The sequence below is a fragment of the Adiantum capillus-veneris genome, chromosome 4 (assembly GCF_014529385.1).
Source record: "Adiantum capillus-veneris isolate H3 chromosome 4, ASM1452938v2, whole genome shotgun sequence".
Classification (NCBI taxonomy): domain Eukaryota; kingdom Viridiplantae; phylum Streptophyta; class Polypodiopsida; order Polypodiales; family Pteridaceae; genus Adiantum; species Adiantum capillus-veneris.
This window is the reverse complement of record NC_140934.1, coordinates 97,559,239-97,583,007: the sequence shown is the minus strand read 5'-3', so window position 1 is coordinate 97,583,007 and position 23,769 is coordinate 97,559,239.

The following is a 23,769-nucleotide window of genomic DNA, read 5'->3' as shown; positions in this document are numbered from 1 at the left end:
GCATTTTCCCATTAGTTGCTTCCTAGCTTATGAGTTAAAACTTGCTCCTCAATGAATTGTCACTAGGACATTGCATTTGACGTTTCCATGCACTAGTCAGGTCAGCTATGTCCTCAGATTGACATATTTATGATGGTTTGAGTTCTTGCTAGGCTACTCTATCGGATCGCGGTGGCTTGCCGTCAACATTGCCGCTATTGCAAGGGACGTAGGACTTACACTAGCGAAGGAGGTAGCGATGAGGTTCTTCTTTATGAAGGATAAAAGAAATCATTATTTAAATTGTGACAAGAATGTGGTAGTAATGAAATAACAAAGCAACATGTGTGAGTGTGGGGTGGTATGTGGGGATTGACTAAGGTTGTCAATCATGGACGGGTGGATCTGATTAGTCAGGTAACTATCCATCCCGCACATTGAAAGAATCTAGAAACTTCTCCACTTGGAAGAGGAGTCCACCAACGGCTGTGCCCTCACATATGTTAGGGGGAAAAAAGCGTTGGCTAAGGAAACCTTAATCCGAATGATGGAAGTTATAGGGCTGGAATAGATTTTTTTAATTCAACAAGTTGTCCCGTTTCCACTGCGAGACAGGACTAGGTCTCCTTCTAGGGCTATAAACCTAAACCATTATTAATGGTAAAGGTATATTCACTGGATTCTTCTTGTTTAGAGACTTAGATTTTACTAGGCCTAGAGAGTTACATCTTGTATACGGTCAAGAATCCCATCCCGTGGTGTCGGCGGGTTTGGAGATCTCACAGGTGGTATCAGAGCATGGTTTAACAAGGTCCTGACCGTAGGATGAAAAGTTGACAAAATAGGCACAATAAGTTATTTTGTATTTTTAATTATAGTATATTTTGAGATGAGAATTTCCCTATCAATACAAGAAAATGTCCGCCAGGCTTACCGGAAGTTTATGATCTTCAAAATCACGCTCGAGGCTGCTTGCAACTCCAGTAAATTCTTATTTTGCAAGAGCATCATGCAATTATTAGACGAAATGTTTTCCCCTCCTACATGGGGAATCAGTTGGTCACCGTTTGGCGGAATTTTCCTGATTGATGTGGGACAGATAGAAGGATATGCACTAAATTTGAAGGGACTCAAATGGGTAGAAACACTTCGAACCATCGAAGTTTTCTTTTTTCAGTGGGACTGAAGATTAGGATCAGACTATTACTATAGATGGGGTAGAGGTGTCTCAGAATCAGTGGGTATTTGATCAGGTAGCTAAAGTTATATACCCAGGTAGGATTAGACCCATGAGGATAGGCCCTAAGTTTAGAGGACCAAAAGATGTTATATTTTTTGATTCCCTGTCAGACCCACCAGTGGTTAAGAAGATCTTGGTATAGAGAGTTACATCTTGTATATAGTATGAGTCCATCTTGTACATAGTATGAGACAATGATTGTATTAACTCTTGTATATACCATGATTTAATGAGAATTACATGTTTTGTGTAATTTAAATGGAATGATTATAGTAATTGTTGGGTTTTTGTTTTCATTCAAAGTTCTAAAAGTATATACATAGACTAGAAAAATTGCATGACAACACAAAATTACTTGTCATCACTAAAATATCTTCATTAATTAAAAACTCAAGGTAATGCAAAAAGCCTTTACACTCCCACCCAGGAGAAGAAACTACTACTAAAACAGGTTCAACTCCCAACCTTCAAGGGAGAGGGAACCAATTTAGAACGTGATACCGAAGCCTGGCTCGACGCCATGGATGGCTATTTCCTGGCAGCAGGAACTGCTTCAAAAAATCAGGCAATGCTAGTAATGTTTCGACTCACTGGAGATGCTAAACTCTGGTGGAAACAGCATTGTAGAGATAATCCTTCAATCAGTCCATCCTGGGAAAGAATAAAACAGGCAGTGAAAGAAAGATATCTTCCTCCAGCTCATCAAGCTATTAGAATGAATGAATTTTTTGCCCTCAGATAGTTAGGGCTTACTTTGAGAGTTCTCCCCAATATCCGTGTCTTCGTTACATGTGTAACAATACTGTAATGGAGCTGAGTGAATTGTTGTGTCTGATCGGTTATCAATGATGAATTTATTTCCTAGAGGATGCGTTCGACCACTTAAAAGATCAACTCGAATGACAGAGTCTTGGAACTGTAAGTAGACGTGGTTTTTGGACCAGTCATGCACCATTTTTTCTTCCCTCATGAATGGACGCCCTAAGATCATCTCAAATGACATAGGATGCTTGGAAAAATCCATAACAATGAAAGTTTGCCTTAACTTGTGTCCCAAGACCTTGATCCTGAGATCCTTTAGCATTCCAATGTAACTTTTGGACTTCAATTAGGCTTTCAACCACACTTTTGCGTCTTTTACAAACTTGTAATGATTCTACCAAGAAAGTGTACATGCATGAAATGATCTAGATCTGAATCATGATGTCCTACTTACTCTACCCCTACCTATCATGAAGAAATGGTGATAATGGTGTTTTTGGTTGCTTTTTGGCCTCTCCGGACTCTCAAGCTCTCACCGCTTCTACCACTCCAACTCCTACTCTAGAACTCGACTACTACCTAAAACTACCTAAGTCTACCTCCTCTACCTAAGGTGTCCGACCGACTCCTAACTAATTCCTACAAAGGTCTCTACCAATTGTCTAAGTCACAGCCTTCAAGAGTGCAAAAGAGAAAACTTCCTACAACGCTTACTAGAGCCGAACACCCATCAAACACTTTCGAAACACGGCCATAGAACTTGAAGGAGACCCTACTAATACCTATAGGCCACTCTCCCTAAGGTCTATGAACCAAAATTATGACCCAAAACACCTGGTGCAAAAACACGTAGGATGTCTGGCCGAAATCTGCAGGTCTTCGGTTCCGAAATCTGAAGTGCCTAATGTGTAGTTCTACTCAATGTGAACGCGTGGATATGTTGTAATGCGAAATCGGATAATGTATGCTCACCCAAACAACCAATGAAGCTCATAGAAGGAGCTCCCAAAGCCAGACCGTACGCACGCAATGTTGGTATCGGCGCGTAGCTTTAGTCGGGGGCAACACGCTGCACTTCTCCGCTTCTGACCACCGTAGCACACGTAGCGTCAAGACGAAGCTCACACTCTCTCTCTCGTACACAGTAGGATCACTCACAGATCTCAAACTTGTTTTAAAATGACAAAAGGTTTTTTTCATTAAGGTCAAAAAGTGGTATGTATACCTTACAACTTTTCAAACCCTAAAGTTCCAAAATCAACCATCTACTCAATCTAACTATCAAAACTGGGATACAATCTAGAAACTTCTGTAAGTCCCAATATTTACAAGGTGAAAAATCGGGTTTTCCTCAATGAATGAATAATTACAAAAATAATAGTCCGCTGAGTAGTTAGATTCCGTGGGGTGTGTCTAGCTTCTAACATTATACATTAACATGATTACATAGTGCACCCCCTGAGGAGCAAATATGGTAGTGTAACCCAAATCATCCAGCTATCTAGCTGACAACTAACTCTTTGTCAATTTGGAAACATGTCTAACATTATGCAGCATAAACTCAGTGCACTACACATAGAAAACTTGATGCTTCCCACACCGCTCATAAGAATTTCCTAGCTTTATCGTGCCATGCATGGCATTGTATGTAGAAAACCACTCCTTGTGAGGAGTCATGTGAAAGCTAGCACCTCAGCTCACAATCCAATTTTGAGCATAACACTCATCATGAGCTAGCAATGCATCAAGACTCAAATCCAATGTGAAAATCAACACATCATTTGGCACCTCAGAAACTATCTCAATGGTTGGATACTCAACCACATTAAGCTCTTCAATTTTCACGTTGTGTTTAGGTTTGTCAGACTTTTCTTTCTCTTTGTCCTTATCACGCTACATTGTGAGGAAATCTTTTTTCAAGTGTCCCTTTTTATGGCAGGAATAACACTCAAAATCTTGCATATCTTTACCACAACTCTTGCTACAACCTTGCCTACGATCCTGAGAATGACCACGCTGCCTTTACTTGTCATGATTGCCACTAGCCACATATGCATCACCATGCCCACTCGCATCAAGATATTGATGTTGAATCTCCTCAGTGATCAACACACCAGCAACATCATTGAAAACTAGCTTGCCATTGGGTGCAGAATTGCTTATGGTTGTGTTGAAGGTATCCCATGATGATTGTAGCAAACATAGCAAGAAAATGGCCTTCATTTCATCATCGAAATTGAGGCATTTTGAAGTAAGTTGTGAATACACGTTGTTGAACTAACATATTGTCTTCTTTCATTTTCATATGCATCAATTCATTCATCAAGAAAACTTTGTTCGAGGTGTTGTTGACATCCATGCCTGACATAGAGCATCCACAAATCTTTGGCATTAGTCTTATCCATTATGGTAAAGTAAATGGATTCACCAAGGTGCAAGTGAATGGTCGTCATAGCACGCTCATTCAAGTCATCCCACTCACCATTAGTGTATTCATTCTCTCTTATTGCATGCAAGGGTGCTATCAAGCCTTTGTTGATCAAAACATCTTGCATACGCTTCCACCAAATGACAAATTGAGCCATCAAACTTTTTGATGTAGTACTCTTCTCTACTACTTGTAGCCATGATTAAGACAATGTAGCCAAAAACTTTATGGAAAATTGCTTGGGATAATTTTGGCAGAAACAATAAAACTATCCATACAAGAGCAAGAGCAAAAACTCAAGCCAAAAGTAGTAAAGTCACTGTGTAAGAACAACTAGAAGTGCCAAGAACGCATAAAATAAACTCGTGGGAAAAGTCCAACAGAATCTCCTTTGTATGAGGAGTCAAAACTCAACTCAAGAAACACATAAACTACTCAAAAGAACCATTGGGCATAAACTACTTGAAACCACTATTGTGTTACCGTTAACTCGGTGTCAAAAGCATAAAAAACTGCACATATAAATATCCTATGGCAAGTGTACTGTAAGAGGGGAACTCTAGGTACCTGTATCACCGAAGGTATCTCAACCTGAAAATATCCCACCTCAAATAAAACCTCATGCTATCGACCCTCCAAAGGCTAAAGCACACACAAAATCACTAGCCACAGTCTCAGAAAGGGCTCTTATGTTCCGAGTCTCAAAAATGGCCGAGAAAACTACCAAAATAGCTAGAAAATGGCTCCATATGTAGTACAATAGTCAGTGTCTGCAACTCAACATACATCAGTGACTGTGCTCAAACAAACACCAAGAACTAATGTTTCTTTCTTAGTGGTCGTTTTATTCTCCACGGTTTTACGTGAATCAAAATTTTCTTCAGTGTCGTTCATATATATTGGGTCGTCACCAGTCCCTATGTTGGTCTTTGAACTAGGGTCTGACTTCGCTGCTTTTTACAATCTCTTCCTCCGTGTTTTCTTCTTCTCTTGAGATTGGGCAATTGATGTTGTGTCTCTTTCTTCAAGAATATAATTTTGGTTTTGGAGAATTGATCGTATGAGTACATTTACTTGTACCACATGTGTACTTTGTGTTGGCTCCTCACTAACCTCAATTAAATTCAATGGCATCATCTTTGGTGCATTTTGATTATTAGGACATTGGGAAATCAAATGATCTATGCCACATAGATTACACATGAGTATCGGCATTGTAGATGTACTCACTTGATTGGTTTGCATTAGTGTGGAATTATTTTGTAATCTAATAGGACATTCGTCTACACGATGTGGACCTCCACACTCATAGCATTGATGAGGTGGTCTCTTGGCAATTTAATTGATATTTTGGCCTCTTGCCGCAAGAGCAGCTACTTGATAGATAGGTTTGACTTGATAGGTTTGACTTGTCCCCAATAGTCCTCCATGTAATATTTTGGACTTTCTTCAAGTGCATCAATCCCATAGGCAATATTAGGGTCTTTATCTTCCTTGTAGCCTTCCAAACAAGCAATAGATGACTCACAACCCACTTGATACACCACAGTAATTCTTGCATGTGGTGCGGTCCTAGCACTAGAGGTGGTAAGGGTGTTGTTTGCACAGCATTTTGGGCCCTAGGGACTATGTGTTGTGATGTTTGTTTAAGAGGTGGGCCCGGCATCAATGTAGGCACTCAAAGTGTGTCCCTCCATGCTAAGGTTGGTGTATTGTCCATCACGCATTTGAGTACTATGAAATCCTTGGCTTGATGACCATATCTTCCACAGGCATTGTAATTCCCATTAAATATTGCTCTAAAAGTAGGGCATTCATTGGTACTATGCGGACCATAGAAAACTAAGCACCATTGTTGCTCCCTTCTTGGATACATATGAGTGTTTTGCAGAGCATGATTGTCTCTAAGACTCTCTTGAATGGCCCTGGTAAGATCTGCTTAATTCATCTCAGATATCTTTGGCTTCTTAACAATAGGCTTTAGGGTCATTTTTTGATGCCCCGATGCTTGCGAGCTAGTAGATTTAGGCTCAACAAACACTCTTTCTCCTTGAATCATTTTATTATCCTCCAATTGGATCGCTTTAGTGGTGACTGCTTCCCAGGTGGTGATTCCTCTAATGACTAGGCCATTGTAGATATCCTCATGTCGTAATCCCCTAATGAATCTGTCAAGAAATTGGTTATTATTTAAGTGCTAATTTGGATTACAACGCGAATTCAAATGCTTCAAGTGACTAATAAAGTCTCTCCCTGACTCTCCTTCCTCTTGCTGGGCATTTTGGAGCTGAGATACTTCACCCCAAAGTACTCCTTCTCGTATGTACTCTTTCAAGAACAGTCTCCTAAGAGTAGGATAATTTGTTTTTTCTTCCACCCTTACGGTTCTATACCAATCCCCAGCCTTTTCACTTAAGGTCAGGCTTAAATCATTACTCTTATGCAGGTCATTGTGTTCTCCTAGGGAATTTCATATTTGTTCAAACACTTTGATATGCTTTCTCACATCCCCGTCTCCACTAAATGTTTGTGTGAGCTTGGCTATTTGCATTGTCTTACTTCTAGTCTCTCTATCTGGCATGTTATGCATATTTTCAGCAATGGATCGACCAATAGCTTGAGCAAAGGTTGCCAAGTCACCTAAGTGAGCAGGGATAGTGGGGACAGGCACTCTTGAGATTGCATGTGGAATGGGGGTTGGCAATGGGCTTGATGTATATGCAGCCCTTAGGTTCCAAGTTGGGTACAATGTGGTGCCATGTGGTGGCCCAAAGTTCATGTGTGGACCTAGGCATAGCAGACGTCGGATGTGACATGCTAATGCTAGCCGGTATGGTCCCATTGAAATAAGAGCTTGGATTTTGTGGTTGTGGAGCATAAGTTTTTAAGAACAAAGGGAGGGGTAGGATCTACATGAGCATGAGTACCCATAGGTGCATATGATTGATACACACTTGTAGGTACTATTGCAGGTATTGGGCTATGATGTAGTGGTGCTTTACTAACAAATGAGGTCCATGGCGTGTTTTTTGTCATGACCATCACTGCGGTAGGCATGGTAGCCATGGTGTCATCAAGAGAGAGATGAGTTAGACTTGGAAAGGCAAGGCTATCACTTTTGGCCTCAGATTGTATAGAGACAACTGGAGAAACAACATGTGGAGGATCCATCGGACTTACCGAGGGAGTCTCCATTTGCGATAAGGTTGGTTGCTTAGCCTTCCTTGTATCCAAGAATCTCATGAGACATGTTGAAGGCATGTGGATCTCTTTGTTCTGCCTCTCCAACTCAATAACCCTATGGATGACATTACAAACTCTTTGTTGTTGATCCTCTACGCTAGTAGCACCCGTTGTGGATTGTAGGACATATAACTAGTCCACGTGATAGGTGTGACCTGTGTATAGGTCCGTTAGAGTTTCTGTTTGTAGTTCATACTCCATTTCTCATTTACTAATGCTCCATCTAGAATTGAGGTGCTAGGAGTGTCCTTTGAACTAGATGCAATGTGGCTCTCTATGGGTCGACCCTTAGTGGTGGTCGTTAATTCAGGAGCACTCAATTTCTCGACTAGCATGGATGTTGACATTTGGGCCTTTGCCTTAATCTCTCTCCATTGCTTCGCCTTGTGTAGACTCTTGATTTCCTTTTCCCTAGCCGCAATGATATATCGCTCAACCTCTTGCACTTCGGCAAGGCTTCTACCATCCGATAATATAACCTCAAAGGAGAATAGCTCTAAAGAGTCAAGGGATGTAGTGAATGGAGTATTCACGTGCTCATTATGGGGTCTTCGTGGTCATGAATGGAGAATTTAGTTCCCCACCCCCTTCATTTACCTCGTTAGCTCAATGTTTGGAGCTAGTGGCTCTACTAAAAGTTTCCTTCAAGCAGCTAAGCACGCTCAGCCTAAGCTATGGGCCCATGGCATGTGCTAAGTACGGAGCCTGATTTACCCCTTGTAATTTTCTATGTTAAAAGCACACATTTGTAAGGCCCTATTATGAGGAGAAGCCATCATGTGTGAAGAAAAATCACTCACCAAAAATCAAAATTTTCACGGTCTTCGCAGAAATATTCCTTTTCGCTGAAATATTATGGCAAGGCGGCGAACTAAAAGTGGTCAAAAAATGGCCGATCATTTGGCGGATAGTCAATGGCCAATGGCTGGTGGCCGGTGGGACTGGTGGCTGATTTCAAAGATAGACTTGTCTTCTTAAGGGCGGCCACACATGGGTGGATTGGAGGGTTCAATTTGGACTTGTCTACACAAGGGTGGCTACACACGACTGCCTCTCATGAGAGAGGGCAGCCCTTTTGGCCTATAACAGGAGGCCTCTTCTACACACAAAAATGAAGTGTAAAGAATTGTGGTGCATTGTGAAGTTGATGTGAGGTGGTCAGAGTGAAGCAAGGCGGGAGCTCCAAAAGGGTATAATCCCTTTGTAACTTACTTCTTGTTTGAAGTATTAAAGCCATTGAGTGGATGCTTTCTCGTGGACATAGACCACATTGGGTGAACCATGTATATCGTGTGTGATCTCTCTCTCTCTACTCTATAATCTCTCGTGTACAAAATTTATCTCTCTCCATTAAGTAATCTACTTCTTCTTTGAAGTACTAAAGCCATTGAGTGGCTGCTTTCTCATGGACGTAGCCCACATTGGGTGAACCACATATATCATGTGTGATCTCTCTCTCTCTCTCTCTCTTCTCTATAATCTCTCGTGTGTGAAAATTATCTCTCTCCATTAAGTAATCTACTCAATTATCTAATTAGCTACGTCCTTTTTCCTAACAAACTGGTATTAGAGCAAGATTTGCTTGTAGCTAAAGTATCTCAAGGAAAGGATTCTTAAATTGAGTGGGAGTGATGGTGGAGGAAGGGAAGCCCAAGATCAAGAATTTCAACGGCAAGAACTACCAACACTGAATGATGCAGATTGAAGACTATCTCTAGCAAAAGGACCTTTGTTTACCACTAGGCGGTCTTGCAAAAAAGCCTGCAACAATGGCAGATGAATCATGGATTGTCCTTGACCAAAAGGCATTAGGAACAATCCGGCTAAGCTTGGCGTCAACAATGGCCTTCAACATTTCAGAGATGAAGACCACAGAGGACTTGATGAAGTCACTTGACGGCCTCTACAAGAAACCATTGGAATCCAATAAGGTATTTCTCATGAAGCGCTTGTTCAATCTAAAGATGGTAGAGAATGGTTCAGCGGTAGAAAACCTAAATGATTTTAATACGAATATAAATCAACTTTGATCGGTGAAAATCATTTTGGATGATGAAGTGTGATCTCTCCTTATTCCATTGTCTCTACCAGATAGTTAGGATAGCCTTGTGATGGCTATAAGTAACTCTATCTCTGGCACAAATACTCTTAAGTTTGATGATGTTGTGGGTGTTCTCCTAAGCAAGGAAATGCAAAGGAGAAGCACAGAAGAATCATCAAGTGTTGCACTATAAGTGAAAACAAGAGAAAGTCCTAAGGAGAGGTTTAAAAACCAAAAGGGTCATGATCGCTCAAGGTGGAGCGAGTCACGCACAAAGCTAGTTCTTGAATGTTGGAACTGTGGCAAGAAGGGCCACATCAAGAGGTATTGCTAGTCTAAGAAGAAGAAGGAGTCGGAGTCTCAAGACAACAAGCCAACATTGGAGGCCAATGTGGCAGGTAAAGTAGAGAAAAATGCTCTAATTCTCTCATTAGACAATGTGTCTAATTCTTGGATACTAGATTCTGGGTATTCATTCCATGCGACACCACACAAGCAACATTTCCAAGATTACACCAAAGGTAATTTTGGGTATGTATACTTGGGAGATGATGAAGCTTGTGAAATTGTCGGCAAAGGTACAGTTTGTGTCAAAACTACTAACAAAAATGAATGGAATCTTGAAGATGTTAGGCATGTTCCTTCTCTTCACGAGAATTTGATATCTACAAGATAATTGGACGAGGAAGGTCACAACATTGCATTTGGAAACAAACAGTGGAAGATCTTAAAGGGATATTTGGTGGTTGCCAAATGACAAAAGTTTGTTACACTTTACTTGTGTAATGTCAACTCACAATATTCAACTTGTGCAGCAACTACAGAAGTTGACAATGCGGTGTGGCACTACCGACTTGGGCATATGAGTGCCAAAGGAATGCAAATCCTTCAAACAAAGAAGCTTCTACCAGGTTTGAAAAAAGTGGACTTAGAGTTTTGTGAAGATTGTGTTTATGGTAAACAAAAGAGGGTAAAATTTTAAAAATCAAGAAATGAAATGAGAAAAAAAATTTAAAAACTTGAGTTGGTTCATTCTGATGTTTGGGCTCGGGAGGTTCATTATGTGTAAAACTACCATATCACGTGTGTTCAAGTCGTGTTTGTAAAAACCCTTATCTGTGAATTTTGTTAAGAATATAATGTACCCTTTTCTTTTAAAACCTGTAAGTTTTTTCAAATTTGAAAAAATAATTCCCTTCTGTATATATATTTTCTGTAAGTTTCAAGAACTTTAAATACCCTTCTGTTGAACTCACATGATAGGTTACATTTTTATTAGGTGACCTCCCTGGGTGTTTGGGATCCTCCAAGTACACCATCACTTGGTGGCTCATTGTACTATATGACATTCATAGACGATGCGATTAGGAAAACATGGGTTTATGTAATGAAGAATAACTCCGATCTGTTTTCCATATTTCAAAGGTGGAAAGCCTTTATAGAGAATGAAGTAGGTACCAAGGTTAAATGCCTCAGATCCGACCATGGAGGCTAATATTGCAGCCAAGCTTTTGAAATATTTTGTACTAGAAATGACATTTGAAGCAAAAGACAACCCCAAGGACACCTCAACAAAATGGGAATTTGGAAAGGATGAATAGGAAAATCATGAAGCAAGCATAAAGCATGTGGCTACATGCAGGCTTGCCGCTTGAGCTTTGGGTGGAAGCCATAAGTACATTTGTGTGTTTGATCAACCGGTCACCCTCAACAGCATTGGATGGGGGAGTACCAGAGGAGACATGGACAGGTAAACCGGTGAATTATTCATTTCTCAAAGTGTTTAGGTGTGAGGCTTTCATGCACATAGAGAGAAGCCTAAGATCAAAGCTACATGCAAAGTCAAAAAAGTGTTTCTTCATTGGCTATGGAGAAGGTGACTTTAGATATGGCCAATGGAATCCTAAAAATGGTAAAATCTTTAGAAGTAGGGATTTAATTTTCAATGAACAAAATATGTACAGAGATTACTTGGAAAGAAAACAAACAAAAGAAACAGGTGATGAGTACATGGAACTTGAGGACGGTGAAGAATCAAGGAGTGCAAATGGTGACAACGTACAACAACATCAACCAAATGAGGAGCCTCAACCTATTCCCCAAAGATCTACAAGAGCAAGTAGACCTCCAGAAAGGTTTATTCCTTCCTTCAACCATCTCTTGATCTCAAGTTTTGGAGAGTCGGAATCATACGAGGAAGCTATGCAACACAAATCCAAAGAAGAGTGGATAAAGATCATGCAAGTGGAGATGGACTCATTACATCGCAAACCAAACATGGGAGTTGGTTGAGTTGCCTAAAGGTAAGCGGGCACTTCAAAACAAATGGGTGTATAAGCTGAAGGAAGAAGAAGGTGGGAAGAAAAGGTACAATTCTAGGCTTGTGGTAAAGGGGTTTTCTCAAAAGAAAGGTATTGACTTCAATGAAATATTTTTTCTTGTTGTAAAAATGAACTCAATTAGGCTTGTCTTAAGCCTTGTGGCTGCTCATGATTTAAATCTTGAGCAAATGGATTTAAATATGGCATTCCCTAACGGTGACTTAGAGGAGGAAATTTACATGCTTCAACCAAAGGGGTATGAAATAAGGGGTAAGGAGAAAATGGTTTGCAAATTAAAGAAGAGCTTATATTGTTTAAAGCAAGCATCAAGATAATGGTACTTGAAGTTCAATCAATGGATACTGGATCATGGATTCAAAAGATGAAATTCATATCATTGCGTCTATACAAAGAATTTGGGAGATGGGAAGTTCATCATCCTAATTCTGTATGTTGATGACATGCTGATTTCAAGTGCTAACATGCAAGACATCAAAGACCTAAAAGAGGAGTTGTCTATATCTTTTTCAATGAAAGATTTAAGTGTTGCAAAGAGGATACTTGGTATGAAAATATCAAGGGATAAAAATAAGAAGACAATAAATCTGTCTCAAGAGAATTAAATCAATAAGGTATAAAGGTTTTCAATGAAAAATGCAAAAACAGGTTCTACACCTTTGGATGGCCACTTTAAACTAACCAAGGATATGTTTTCAAAGACACAAGAGGAGATAGGCTATATGTCTAAAGTTCCATATGCTGCAACGGTAGGTTCTCTTATGTATTCTATGGTCTGGACAAGGCAAGACATGGCACATGCAATGTGATTTGTAAGTAGGTTCATGGACAACCTAAGTAAACAGCATTGGCAAGCTGTGAAGTGGATACCTAGGTATCTAAAAGGGACAACAACGAATGCTTTGTATTTTGGAGGAGCTAATATTTTTCTTCAAGGTTATGATGATGCAGATATGGTAGGTGACAAAGATACTCAAAGGCGCACTACTAGCTATGTCTTCACGGTTGGAGGCACAGCAATAAGTTGGGCTTCAAAGCTGCAGAAAGTGGTCTCACTTTCTACCACAGAAGCAGAGTGTGTAGCAATGACAGAGGCAAGCAAAGAAATTTTGTGGCTTCACAGATTCTTAGAAGAGCTTGGATTCAAACAAGACAATTGTGTCTTGTATAGTAATAGCCAAAGTGCTATCCATCTTGCAAAGAACTCAGTCTTTCATTCAAGGACAAAGCACATTGAGTTGAGATATCACTTCATACGCACTCTTTTGAAAGAGGGATAGTTAAAGCTAGGAAAGATGCATACAAGTGAAAATCCTGTAGACATGTTTACAAAGGTGGTCAACAAGGAGAAGTTGAGCTTTTTCTCATCTTCAATTGGCATTCAAGGATAAGAAGCCAAGATGGAAAGAAGTCACAATTTTGGTTTGGAGATTAGTTTCCAAGTGAGAGATTGTTAAGTATGGAGCATGATTTACCCCTTGTAATTTTCTTTGTTAAAAATTCACATTTGTAAGGCCCTCGTTATGAGGAGTGTGAAGAAAAATCACTTGCCGGGAATCAAATTCACAGCCATTCGCCGGAATATTATGGCCGGATGGCGGTCGAAAAGTGTTTGGAAAATGGGCAGTCATTTGGCCGGTGGTTGGTAGTCAATGGCAAGTGGTTGGAAGTCAATGGGCGGTGGTGGCTGATGGCCGAATTCAATGGCCGGTGGCCAATTTTAAAGACGGACTTGTCTTCTCAAGGGCGACCACACATGGGCAGATTGGAGGGTCTGATTTGGACTTGTCTACACAAGGGTGGCTACACAGGGCTGCCTCTCATGAGAGAGGGCAGCCCTTTTGGCCTATAAAATCAGGCCTCTTCTACACACAAAAATGGAGTGTGAAACATTGTGGTGCATTGTGAAGTTGATGTGAGGTGGTGAGAGTGAAGCAAGGCAGGAGCTCCAAAAGGGTATAATCCCTTTGTAACTTACTTCTTGTTTAAATGATTAAAGCCATTGAATGGTTGCTTTCCCGTGGACGTAGCCCACATTGGGTGATCCATGTATATTGTATGTGATCTCTCTCTCTCTCTCTCTCTCTCTCTCTCTCTCTCTCTCTAGTCTATAATCTCTGGTATGTGAAAATTATCTCTCTCCATTAAGTAACCTACTCAATTATCTACTTAGCTACGTCATATTTCCTAACAGCATGCATGTCTTGGCTTGAACTATCGGGATTAAGCATCAGGTAACCTTCCATGATATCGTAGTCAAAGGAAGAGTCACTAGACGCAATATGTGGGTCCTGAGTGGTACTACCTTGGGTTCCCCCTGAGGGCCTAGAGCCTAAGGTGGAGGAATAATGAGTGCCTACATAAACGGAAACACTTTCTATGTGTTTTTCCTCTAGCACACGACCAAAGTGTAGGTGCATGTGACCTCAACACTCTAGAAGTGTTGGTGAGTGCCCATGAAGGCCGCCCACCTAGTTTTTTAGGTGTTTATAACTCAAATTTTTATTTTTTTTTGTCCTTTTTTTAACCAAGCCACGGAATATGGAATGTGATATCTCAACGAGCGTCTTGGCTAGAGGGATGTGCCGTGCTTTACAGCCCCGGATTCGGTTACGTAAAGGCCTCAAAATCCTAAAACTAGTCTTTTCCTAGGTGGAGAGAGGGCTAGAATTAGTAAGTCCAAAGGTGAGTGTGAAGGGGATGGTGGCGGATTTGAGGAACTCTTTCCACATGCCCTCCCTTCACTTGAGGTCCTAGTCTTTATATATAAAGTAGTGTGTATAGTATATTATAAGACTGAGGGCTGAGGCATGGGCTTGGGCTTTAAAGTGAGATTTTTTTATTTTTCTTTTTTTTGTTAGTTTTCTTTTTAGTCCCAAATATCTCGAGCGTTTTGTTTGAAAAAATTTAATGTTTTTAAATTTTTATTAAAAAATTACAAAAAATCTTTCTTTTTGTGGATAATGTTGCGCGTGGGCGCGAGCTCATACGTACACACAACAGCTCATACGTACACACAGTAGCTGCTAGCAGTTATGCTTAACCTCCTTGCAACTAACACAGTTAATTAACACTATTACCTCTGCTCAAACTATGTCTGACACAAAACTGCTAACTCACAGATAGTCAATCTTCTCACTATCTACTCTACTGCTCACTGTCTACACTAACTAACACAACAAAATTGCTCATTCATAGAGTACTCCATTTACTCACAGAGCAAGAGCACATTACAGATTTACACCAGCTAGCAGATCTACTAACACCTGCACATTATAGATCTTAGCAAATCTAACAGAAAACCTGCAAATTTCAACACTAACAAATTCTAACAAACTTGCTAAGCCTGCGCATTACAACCGCTTAGCAGATCTACACAACTCAGCAAAAAACACAAAAATGGCAAAAGTGAAGGCTTCCTGAGGTAGCACTGAGTGCTCCTCAAGAGGTAGTCCCTGGCAGCGGTGCCAAAAATGTACACTTTGCCGCACGTGTCAAAGGCTGGGAACTTGCATATGCACTGTGCGAGCCCCGAAAGGCTGCAAGCACACAACTAGACAGTCCTAGCAAGATCAAAGAAACAATGGTTTGTCACTCATCGCTCAATGCTTCCGTCATGAAGGATCTTGTGCTGCGAAGAAGAAGGAGTCACCGCCGATGTTGCGCTCAACCGCCTTGCCACTGCAATGCGCTCTCTCTCTCTCTCTCTCTCTCTCTCTCTCTCTCTCTCTCTCTCTCTCTCTCTCTCTCTCTCTCTCTCTCTCTCTCTCTCTCTCTCTCAAGCATACACACACACACACACACATACACACATGAGCACACGAAGGAGAAGGAGACAGAGATGCAGCAATAGCACTTCTTAGCTTACAGCTCTCAAAATGAGGATTTTTAGGTCAGATAGACCTTTTATAAGAGTTTGATCCATTCACACATGGGCGCCCACAGTGGCCGGTTGTTGCAAAACTACCATAAAAATAAGATAAGTGGCGCACCTCTCATCGGCAATCACCTACACACCTATTGGACCGACAAGCCCGGTCCATGACTCAATCAAATAAATAATATGCATCCATCAAAGGTGATAGGGTGTCCGTGAGGGTTAACAATGCAACTCTATGGTCTCACCATGGAACCAAGAGAAGATCTCCCTTTTCTTGTTTCTAGAATGAAGAGAATTTGGACCCAATTTACATACATAAAGTGCCCAGTGGAAAGCAAAGCCCAAGCATCCATTCTACTCAAAGTTGTACTAGATGCAAAGTACGGTCAAATTGTCACTATAATCAAAGAAAAGGAGCCTATACTAAACCTAGAGAAAATTATCAAGTTGTTCCAAGAGCATGAGAAGAAGATCCATGATACAAAGACTCCAAGAGGAGCTTTTGTTGCTACATCATCAAAGAAATCCATAAAGAAGAGGTGCAAACAATACAACCACACCAACCACACATTTAAATTGTACAATATCAACCCTTGTGGCATTGTGGTGAAAATAACCATGGGTCTATTAGGTCTCCCCAATCTCAAAAAAATAAAAATTTCTACAAAATATATAAAGTGTCTAAGTGAAGGGTGAGTTTAGGAAATGAAAAGATAGATGAAGGTGGAAAGCCAAAAGACAATATGAAGGCGAAAAGTCAAAAGACATATGAAGGTGGAAAGTCGAAAGACCTTTTGTGTCCATACAAAGAGGTGGTTAACTTCACATTGGTATATTTGTGTTTCTCTTATCCTTTGTTTTTCCTTTAACGCTCTCTTCTCTTTAAAGTCTCTCTCTCTCTCTCTCTCTCTCTCTCTCTCTCTCTCTCTCTCTCTCTCTCTCTCTCTCTTTGTTGTATCTGTTCTTCTAAGCTGATACTGTTGCAAATCTACGTGCTACATCATTGCATGTTGCTATGTACTATAGAGTAGCACATTTTTTTCTTTTGTTGAGGGAATCTTTGAATTAGGAGCACCTTTAATTTTTTTGAATCCATTTTGTTGGTGTTTGTACAAAGATAAAGGGAAAGTAAACATAAATAAAGAATCTAGTGATGAGAAAAATGGAGTAGTGTTCTACGTAGATGTACTCTGAGAAACTCACGTTATCCTACATCCTAGTTTCTTACAAGTCTCTAGGGGAGGAACTTATGTCTACCATTCTCAAGGAGAGCTATTTCTAGCCTCCACTCTACTATCACCACTCTCTAGGGGAGGCATATATTTTGTACACCTGCCTAGATGGAATACTTAGGCCCCACTAGAAGGTTTCTTTGACATTTGATGTGCTTAGGCACAAAAGGGGGGGATTCTTAGGCTTTGTGTCTAAGCCAACACCATGGATCTCTCCTCTTATCTCACTTTGTTTGGATTCATTGGCCCACTAGACTTGCCTACCACTTTTAGTTGATGCTTGCATTGACTTCACATGGTACACATACCCACACACACACACACACACACACGCCCATGGAGAAGCATGAACAACCAAGAGAGGATTTGTCATGATCTCCATGTGTCATCCAAAGCTCCCTCTAGAAGCCTATATAATGGCTCACTATGTATTTGCTCTCTAGCTTAATTATCAATCCAATTTGTGCTCGTTATCTTTGTACATTGAGTCTCCTAATTGTGCTTGGTATGGCTGGACATGATGCTCTCACCATCATCATTAATGTAATACTAATATATCCCCCTTAAACTATGTACTTTACAGTAAAGTTATTTGAGTATTGTTCTCAAAGTTCTTGTGCTTCTAATCTAATAGTACCGCATTCTGATCTATTTATACAATAGGGTAGATGTTCATTGAGGCTAGAATTCTTTCTATCTTTTTGGTTCCATATTTCTTACATAATTCCTTTTGTTGCATGGTTTGTTTTCAGCTTCTTGTATTATTATTTGTTTACCTAGATTCTTCTTTTTGGTCCTTGTATAGTCAGTGTCTAGCTAGCATAGTCATGCATGACCCCTACATTTTTGAGCCAAGGTTTTTCCAAAAAAAATGTTGTAGGAACCCTGTACGTCCATTATGAGAAAAACGGTTTTAAATTTCTTAGATCCTACCTTGATCTGCAAGTTTTCACAACTAAGGAAAGACATTGTACTATCCTTTAGTTTTTCATCTTTATTCTGGAAGGTGCAAGTTTCATTTTAGTAATTTCCAACTTTTGTCTGGTATGCTCACCTACTATATTTGCTCCAGCACCCCATCCAAAATGACTCATGATAGTGGCTCCCACTATTTACTCATCTTGTAGTCAATTTGAATAGCTTATATCTCATTGTCCTTAATATCAACCCATGTTTCTTCCATCAATTTAGATTCCTTTTATCTCTGCTTTCTTATGACCTTAGTAGCCTCAAGTAACATCCTTCTAATGTCATCCTTCTAATGTCATCTTGACTTGCCATACCTCTTTCTTAGGGTTCTCATCAGGCCCTCTAGGTGTATTTAAAGCACTCTCCTTACCATATATCTACAAGATGGATTTTCCTCTCTCTGAGCTTTTGAGGTTATAAAAAAAAGATTCTAAATGGATCAAATTTTTTAGAACTATGGTCTCTCTAGCCTCATTTTCTCGAGATCTTGATTGATTCGAGCTACTAGTATCCATTGCTCCTACATTCATGAGCCATTCATCCACTTCCTTTGCCTTTTACTTAGCCTTTGAGATGGTCCTTTTTTTGCCCTGTTATGAGCCTCGTTACTTTGCTTCATATGAATGGTCAGCTCATTTGATATCTCTTTGATGAAAACGCCAATGCTCCTAGTGATCACACAAACACACACAAGTATTGAATTTTCCACCTTTTTCTCAACCACTTTACCTTTTACATTGTCTAGACATTGAGTTGTAAAGCGTTTGTACTTTCCACATGTGTAGTAATTAAAATTTCATCTCAAAAAATCTTTGCTACTTTGTCCTTGACCAAAAAAATTCTGGTACCTCCCTCTTCTAGAGCCATCCTATTGGTATTGATTGCATTCTTTGTATTATCATATGCCTTCTTCTGCTCTAGGTTGATATGAAGACATCTTTTTCCTCCTTAAAGTGATGAAGTCTAATCTTACGACTATTCCACAGGTGTCCAAAAGGTTTGCAATAGGTACACTGGCAACATTCATCAAATAGATGTTCTTTGGATTTATATTTTGTACACCATGTCTTTGCTTTTCCATTGAATGTGTGGTCCTAGAGACTTGCTTAGATTATTTCTCAATCTTTCTACTTTATGCTCGCTTCTTTCTACTCTTGGATGTATCTTCTAACTCCTTATCTAAGATGCATTATACATTAAACGTTGAATGTAATATATGCATTCAATGGCCGTACAATATGTGTCGCAAAGTAAAACAACTGTATTATATGGCGACAGGTTATTAGAATCGGCCTCTTATTTTATTTCTTTGCACTTTGATCAAAGTTTTCTTCAATTTAAAAAAAATTCTATTGAAATTTTCTTTGATCAAAGAAAATTTTGATCAAAGTGCAGATAGTATATATCACACCGTCGGTGCTCTCCTAGCACCAGTTGACACAATCAAGTATCAAATTGTTTTGAAAAGGTAATTCTTTGCCTCTTACAAATAAAAAATTGAAAAACTAAAAGAGTAAAAAAATTAAAGATTTAGGCTATTTCTAAAATTTAGTTGTTAATGATATAGTTAAAGTTTGCTCATTATAATTTTTAGTAGAGCTTGTTTCTATTTTTAGTTTTTAAATTTAATTGTACAATATCCTTCAAAGCATGTTTATCTAGTCATGCATCTTATTCAAAGAGAAATTGTATCAATGGTATTGGAAGAGGGATATCTATGATGTTGGAATTAGGGTTGCAGAGAAACGCACGCAGCTTGGAGAAGACGAAGGAAGCTCAAGGCACACAATAGAGAGTGTGTTAATTAGTATGCAATGGAAATATAGATAGCCCTAGAGTGATGGGCGTATATACAATGCTTGGGGGGGGAAAACCTCCTAAAGAGGGAAAAAATGCCTCAGCGGTCCTAGTGTGTTCACACACATCACTACCACATGTATATGGTAACAAATCCCCCCTAGAGTGATGCGGTGAACCAGAGCTGGCACATGAGTAAAGGGAAATGCCATTCCTTGAGGACATGATCAATCCACAAAGGGGAGTAAGCCCAAAGCTTTGCGGAAAACTTCAAGCTTCTCACGAGACAATGCCTTTGTGAAAAGATCTGCAAGGTTGTCCTGTGTTGGCACATAAGCCAAGATGATCTCTCCTGCTGAGAGCCTCTCCCTGACATAGTGGTAATGCACCTCAATGTGCTTTGTGCGAGCATGAAAAACTGGGTTATTCGCAACTGCCAATGTGCTCTGGCTGTCAGTGTAGATAGTGTTGCCAGTGTGCTGTCCAACACCCAAATTAGCCATAAGGCATCTGAGCCATACACACTCAACCGTAGTTGTGAAGACTGCCCTGTACTCAGCCTCACAAATCGAAGAGTCCATAGCAGGTTTCTTCTTGCTCAACCATGATATACATGAACTAACAAGCACGAAACAAAAACCACTTGTGGACACTCGTGTGTCAAAACAACCAGCCCAATCTGAGTCTGAAAAAGCATGTAAGTCTGGAGGCAATGATCCCCCCTTGCGATAAAACAAGCCAAGATGTAAAGTGTCACTAAGGTAGCGGAAAATCCTCTTGACAGCTTGCCAATGCTTAGACCCTAGGCTATGCATAAATCTACTGACCTGCGAGACTACAAATTGAATATCTGTCCTCTGTTGCATACATAAATGAGGCAGCCAACAGCAGTTTCGTAAAGAGTGACATCGGTAGGATCGCCAGCATCATGTAGACTCAACTTTAAACCTGTTTCCATGGGGAGTGGCAATAGATTTGCAATCCTCAATTCCAAACTTACATAGCAATGTCTTTATGTAACTTTTCTAACACAAGGCAATACCACCATCACACTACTTAAAGTGTATACCCAAGTAATGATGCAACAACCCCAAATATTTCATCTTGAAAATAGCATTCAAATCAGCCTTAAATTCAGCAATATGTTTCTCATTTGGTCTAGTGAGATCAGCAAATCATCAACATAAAGAACCACAATGAGAAGTACATCACCCTCACGCTTTAAATACAATGTGCTTTCTGTTGGATGGTTACAAAAGCCTCATTTAACCAAATGAGTGTCAGGTTTCTCATACCAAGCACGAGGAGATTTCTTCAACCCATACAAAGCCTTCTTACATATGCACACTTTGTCCTCTTGTCCTTTTATGACAAACCACGAGGCTGGGTTACATAAATTTCCTCAAATATGTCACCGTTCAAGAAAGTAGTAACAATGTTTGATTGATGTACATCCCAACCAAAATGAGCTGTCAATGCACATAGGAAACGCACAGTAGTCATACGACAAGTGGGAGCAAAAGTCCCTTCATAATCTATGCCTTTTTTCTGTGCATAACCCTTTGCAACAAGTCGATCCTTATGGCAATTGATCTCACCATCCGGCTTGCGTTTCAACTTGTAAACCCACTTTGTACCAATGGCCTTTTTTCCAGGAGTGCATCATATTCTGATTGCATGGCAGCCATCCATATTTCTAAATTTTGTGCTTCATCAAAAGACAGAGGCTCCTCAACATCATGTAAGCTAGACACAGCCAAATCATAACAATCTAATGCATAATATGCATGGCGAGAGCCTAAACGAGTACGACTAGACAAAGGTGCATCCAATTTACTATCACGCAAAGTATGCACCAACCATTTTCACATACCTCTAGCCTGCTCATTTTCAGCCCTTTCCTCATCAAGTACATCATGTACATCTGCATCAATAATAGGCTGATCTGTAACATTTTCAGAAACCCCCATAGGCTGTACATCTGCCTCATTGGAACTTACATGCGTATTTTCACCACTGAAAAGAGGAAACAAAGTGTCATAAATTTCTTGTGAGCTTACATTACTGTCTATAGTACATGAAAGCAAGGGCTAAACAAAATCTTCCACAAACACTACATCTTGTGAGACCAGAATACGCTTTGTTTGCGGATGATATAACCTGTAACCTTTGCTTTCAGCACTATAACCAACAAAAATACATTTGACAACCTTATCATCCAATTTTCTGCGCTGTGTTTGTGGCACCAAAGCATATGCCAAACAACCAAAAACACGCATGGGCTCAATAGAAGAATTTTCTATCATGCCATGCTTCATATGGAGTAATATACTACAAAGCTTTCGTACGACACTTGTTAAGTACATAAGTGGCACACATGATGGCCTCAAGCCAAAAAGAATGCGGCAAAGCTTGACTTTTGACCATACATCGTGCCATTTCCGTCAATGACCTGTTTTTCCTCTCAGCAACACCATTTTGTTGAGGTGTATAAGGCACTGTACATTGGTGTTTTATCCCACGAATAGCCAAAAATGCATTAAATTCATGAGACATATACTCCCCCCCTCGATCAGAACGGGGGGTGCCCATAGTACATTTCGAGACATTTTCAGCCATAGCCAGAAACTGTTTGAAGCACATAAAAACTTCGGACTTCGCTTTAAGTTGAAATACCCATGCATGCCTGGAGTAATCATCAATGCAAATCACGAAGTAAAGGTAATTTCCCAAGGATGGAGTTTGCGTGGGCCCACAAACATCACTATGCACAAGCTGCAACCTGCATGTGGTCCGAACTGAACCATCCTTTGGAAACTTTAGAACACTGCATCTTACCCAAAATACAGCCTTCACAAACATGTTTGACAGGTGCTTCAAGAGGCGGCAAAGAAGCAACCATATCAGATTTGTGTAGACGCAGCAAACTGGCAAAATTCAGATGACCAAAACGTGCATGCCATAGTTTTCATCTGAAATCGCCCTTGAATCTGCAACAGCATTTGCAAAATTTTGTCCACATTTGTCATACAAAGTGAGCTTATACAACCCATGGCACAAAAGTCTAGATGCAACAATTTCATCACCAAAACTGAGATCATGAATTGTACATCTGTAATCCACTACAAGTCCAAGTGTAGTAAGTGCAGATATAGACAAGAGATTCTTCTTGATCCCAGGTACATAAAGTGCATCAACAAGTGTGAAGGAACTGCCATTTGCAGCAGTAAGCACAATCTTTCCAACTCCATGAACCGGATAAAAGGCATTCTTGGCACAAGTGACTGAATTCCCATGAGGGACAGACTCGAGAGAGGTAAACAATTCATGATGTGAGGTAATGTGCTTTGTAGCACCACTGTCGAAATACCGCACATGTGAATCTGCAGCAACTGACAAGCATGCATCATGGACAGTAAGATTGTAAGTGCACTCTGTGCTAAAAGCCCATTCTGCATCAACATCAGCAACATAGTCTCCTTTCAGAGAAGACTCAACAATGGCTGCATTTGTAGTGGAACCAGCATTTGCAGTGGAGCCACCCTCTTTCTTCTTAGCCTCTTTGGCCTTCAACTTAGGACACGACTTGATCAAGTGATGATTATCTTATAATAAAAGCAATGCATCTTTTTTTGTCCTTATCACCAGAATTTCCAGACGAATTTCTGCCAACAGAAGCATTAGAAACAGAAGTTTTGCCACTCGGAACAGAACCATAAGAAGTGGCCGCATTGCTGTTTCCACCCTTTCTTTGAGAATCAATTAAAGCCTGTTCAACTGCACGCTGCCTAGTTCTTTTTTTTTTGGAAAGTGACTCTTGCAACAGCAATGTGCATAATGCATCAAACTTGACAACTTC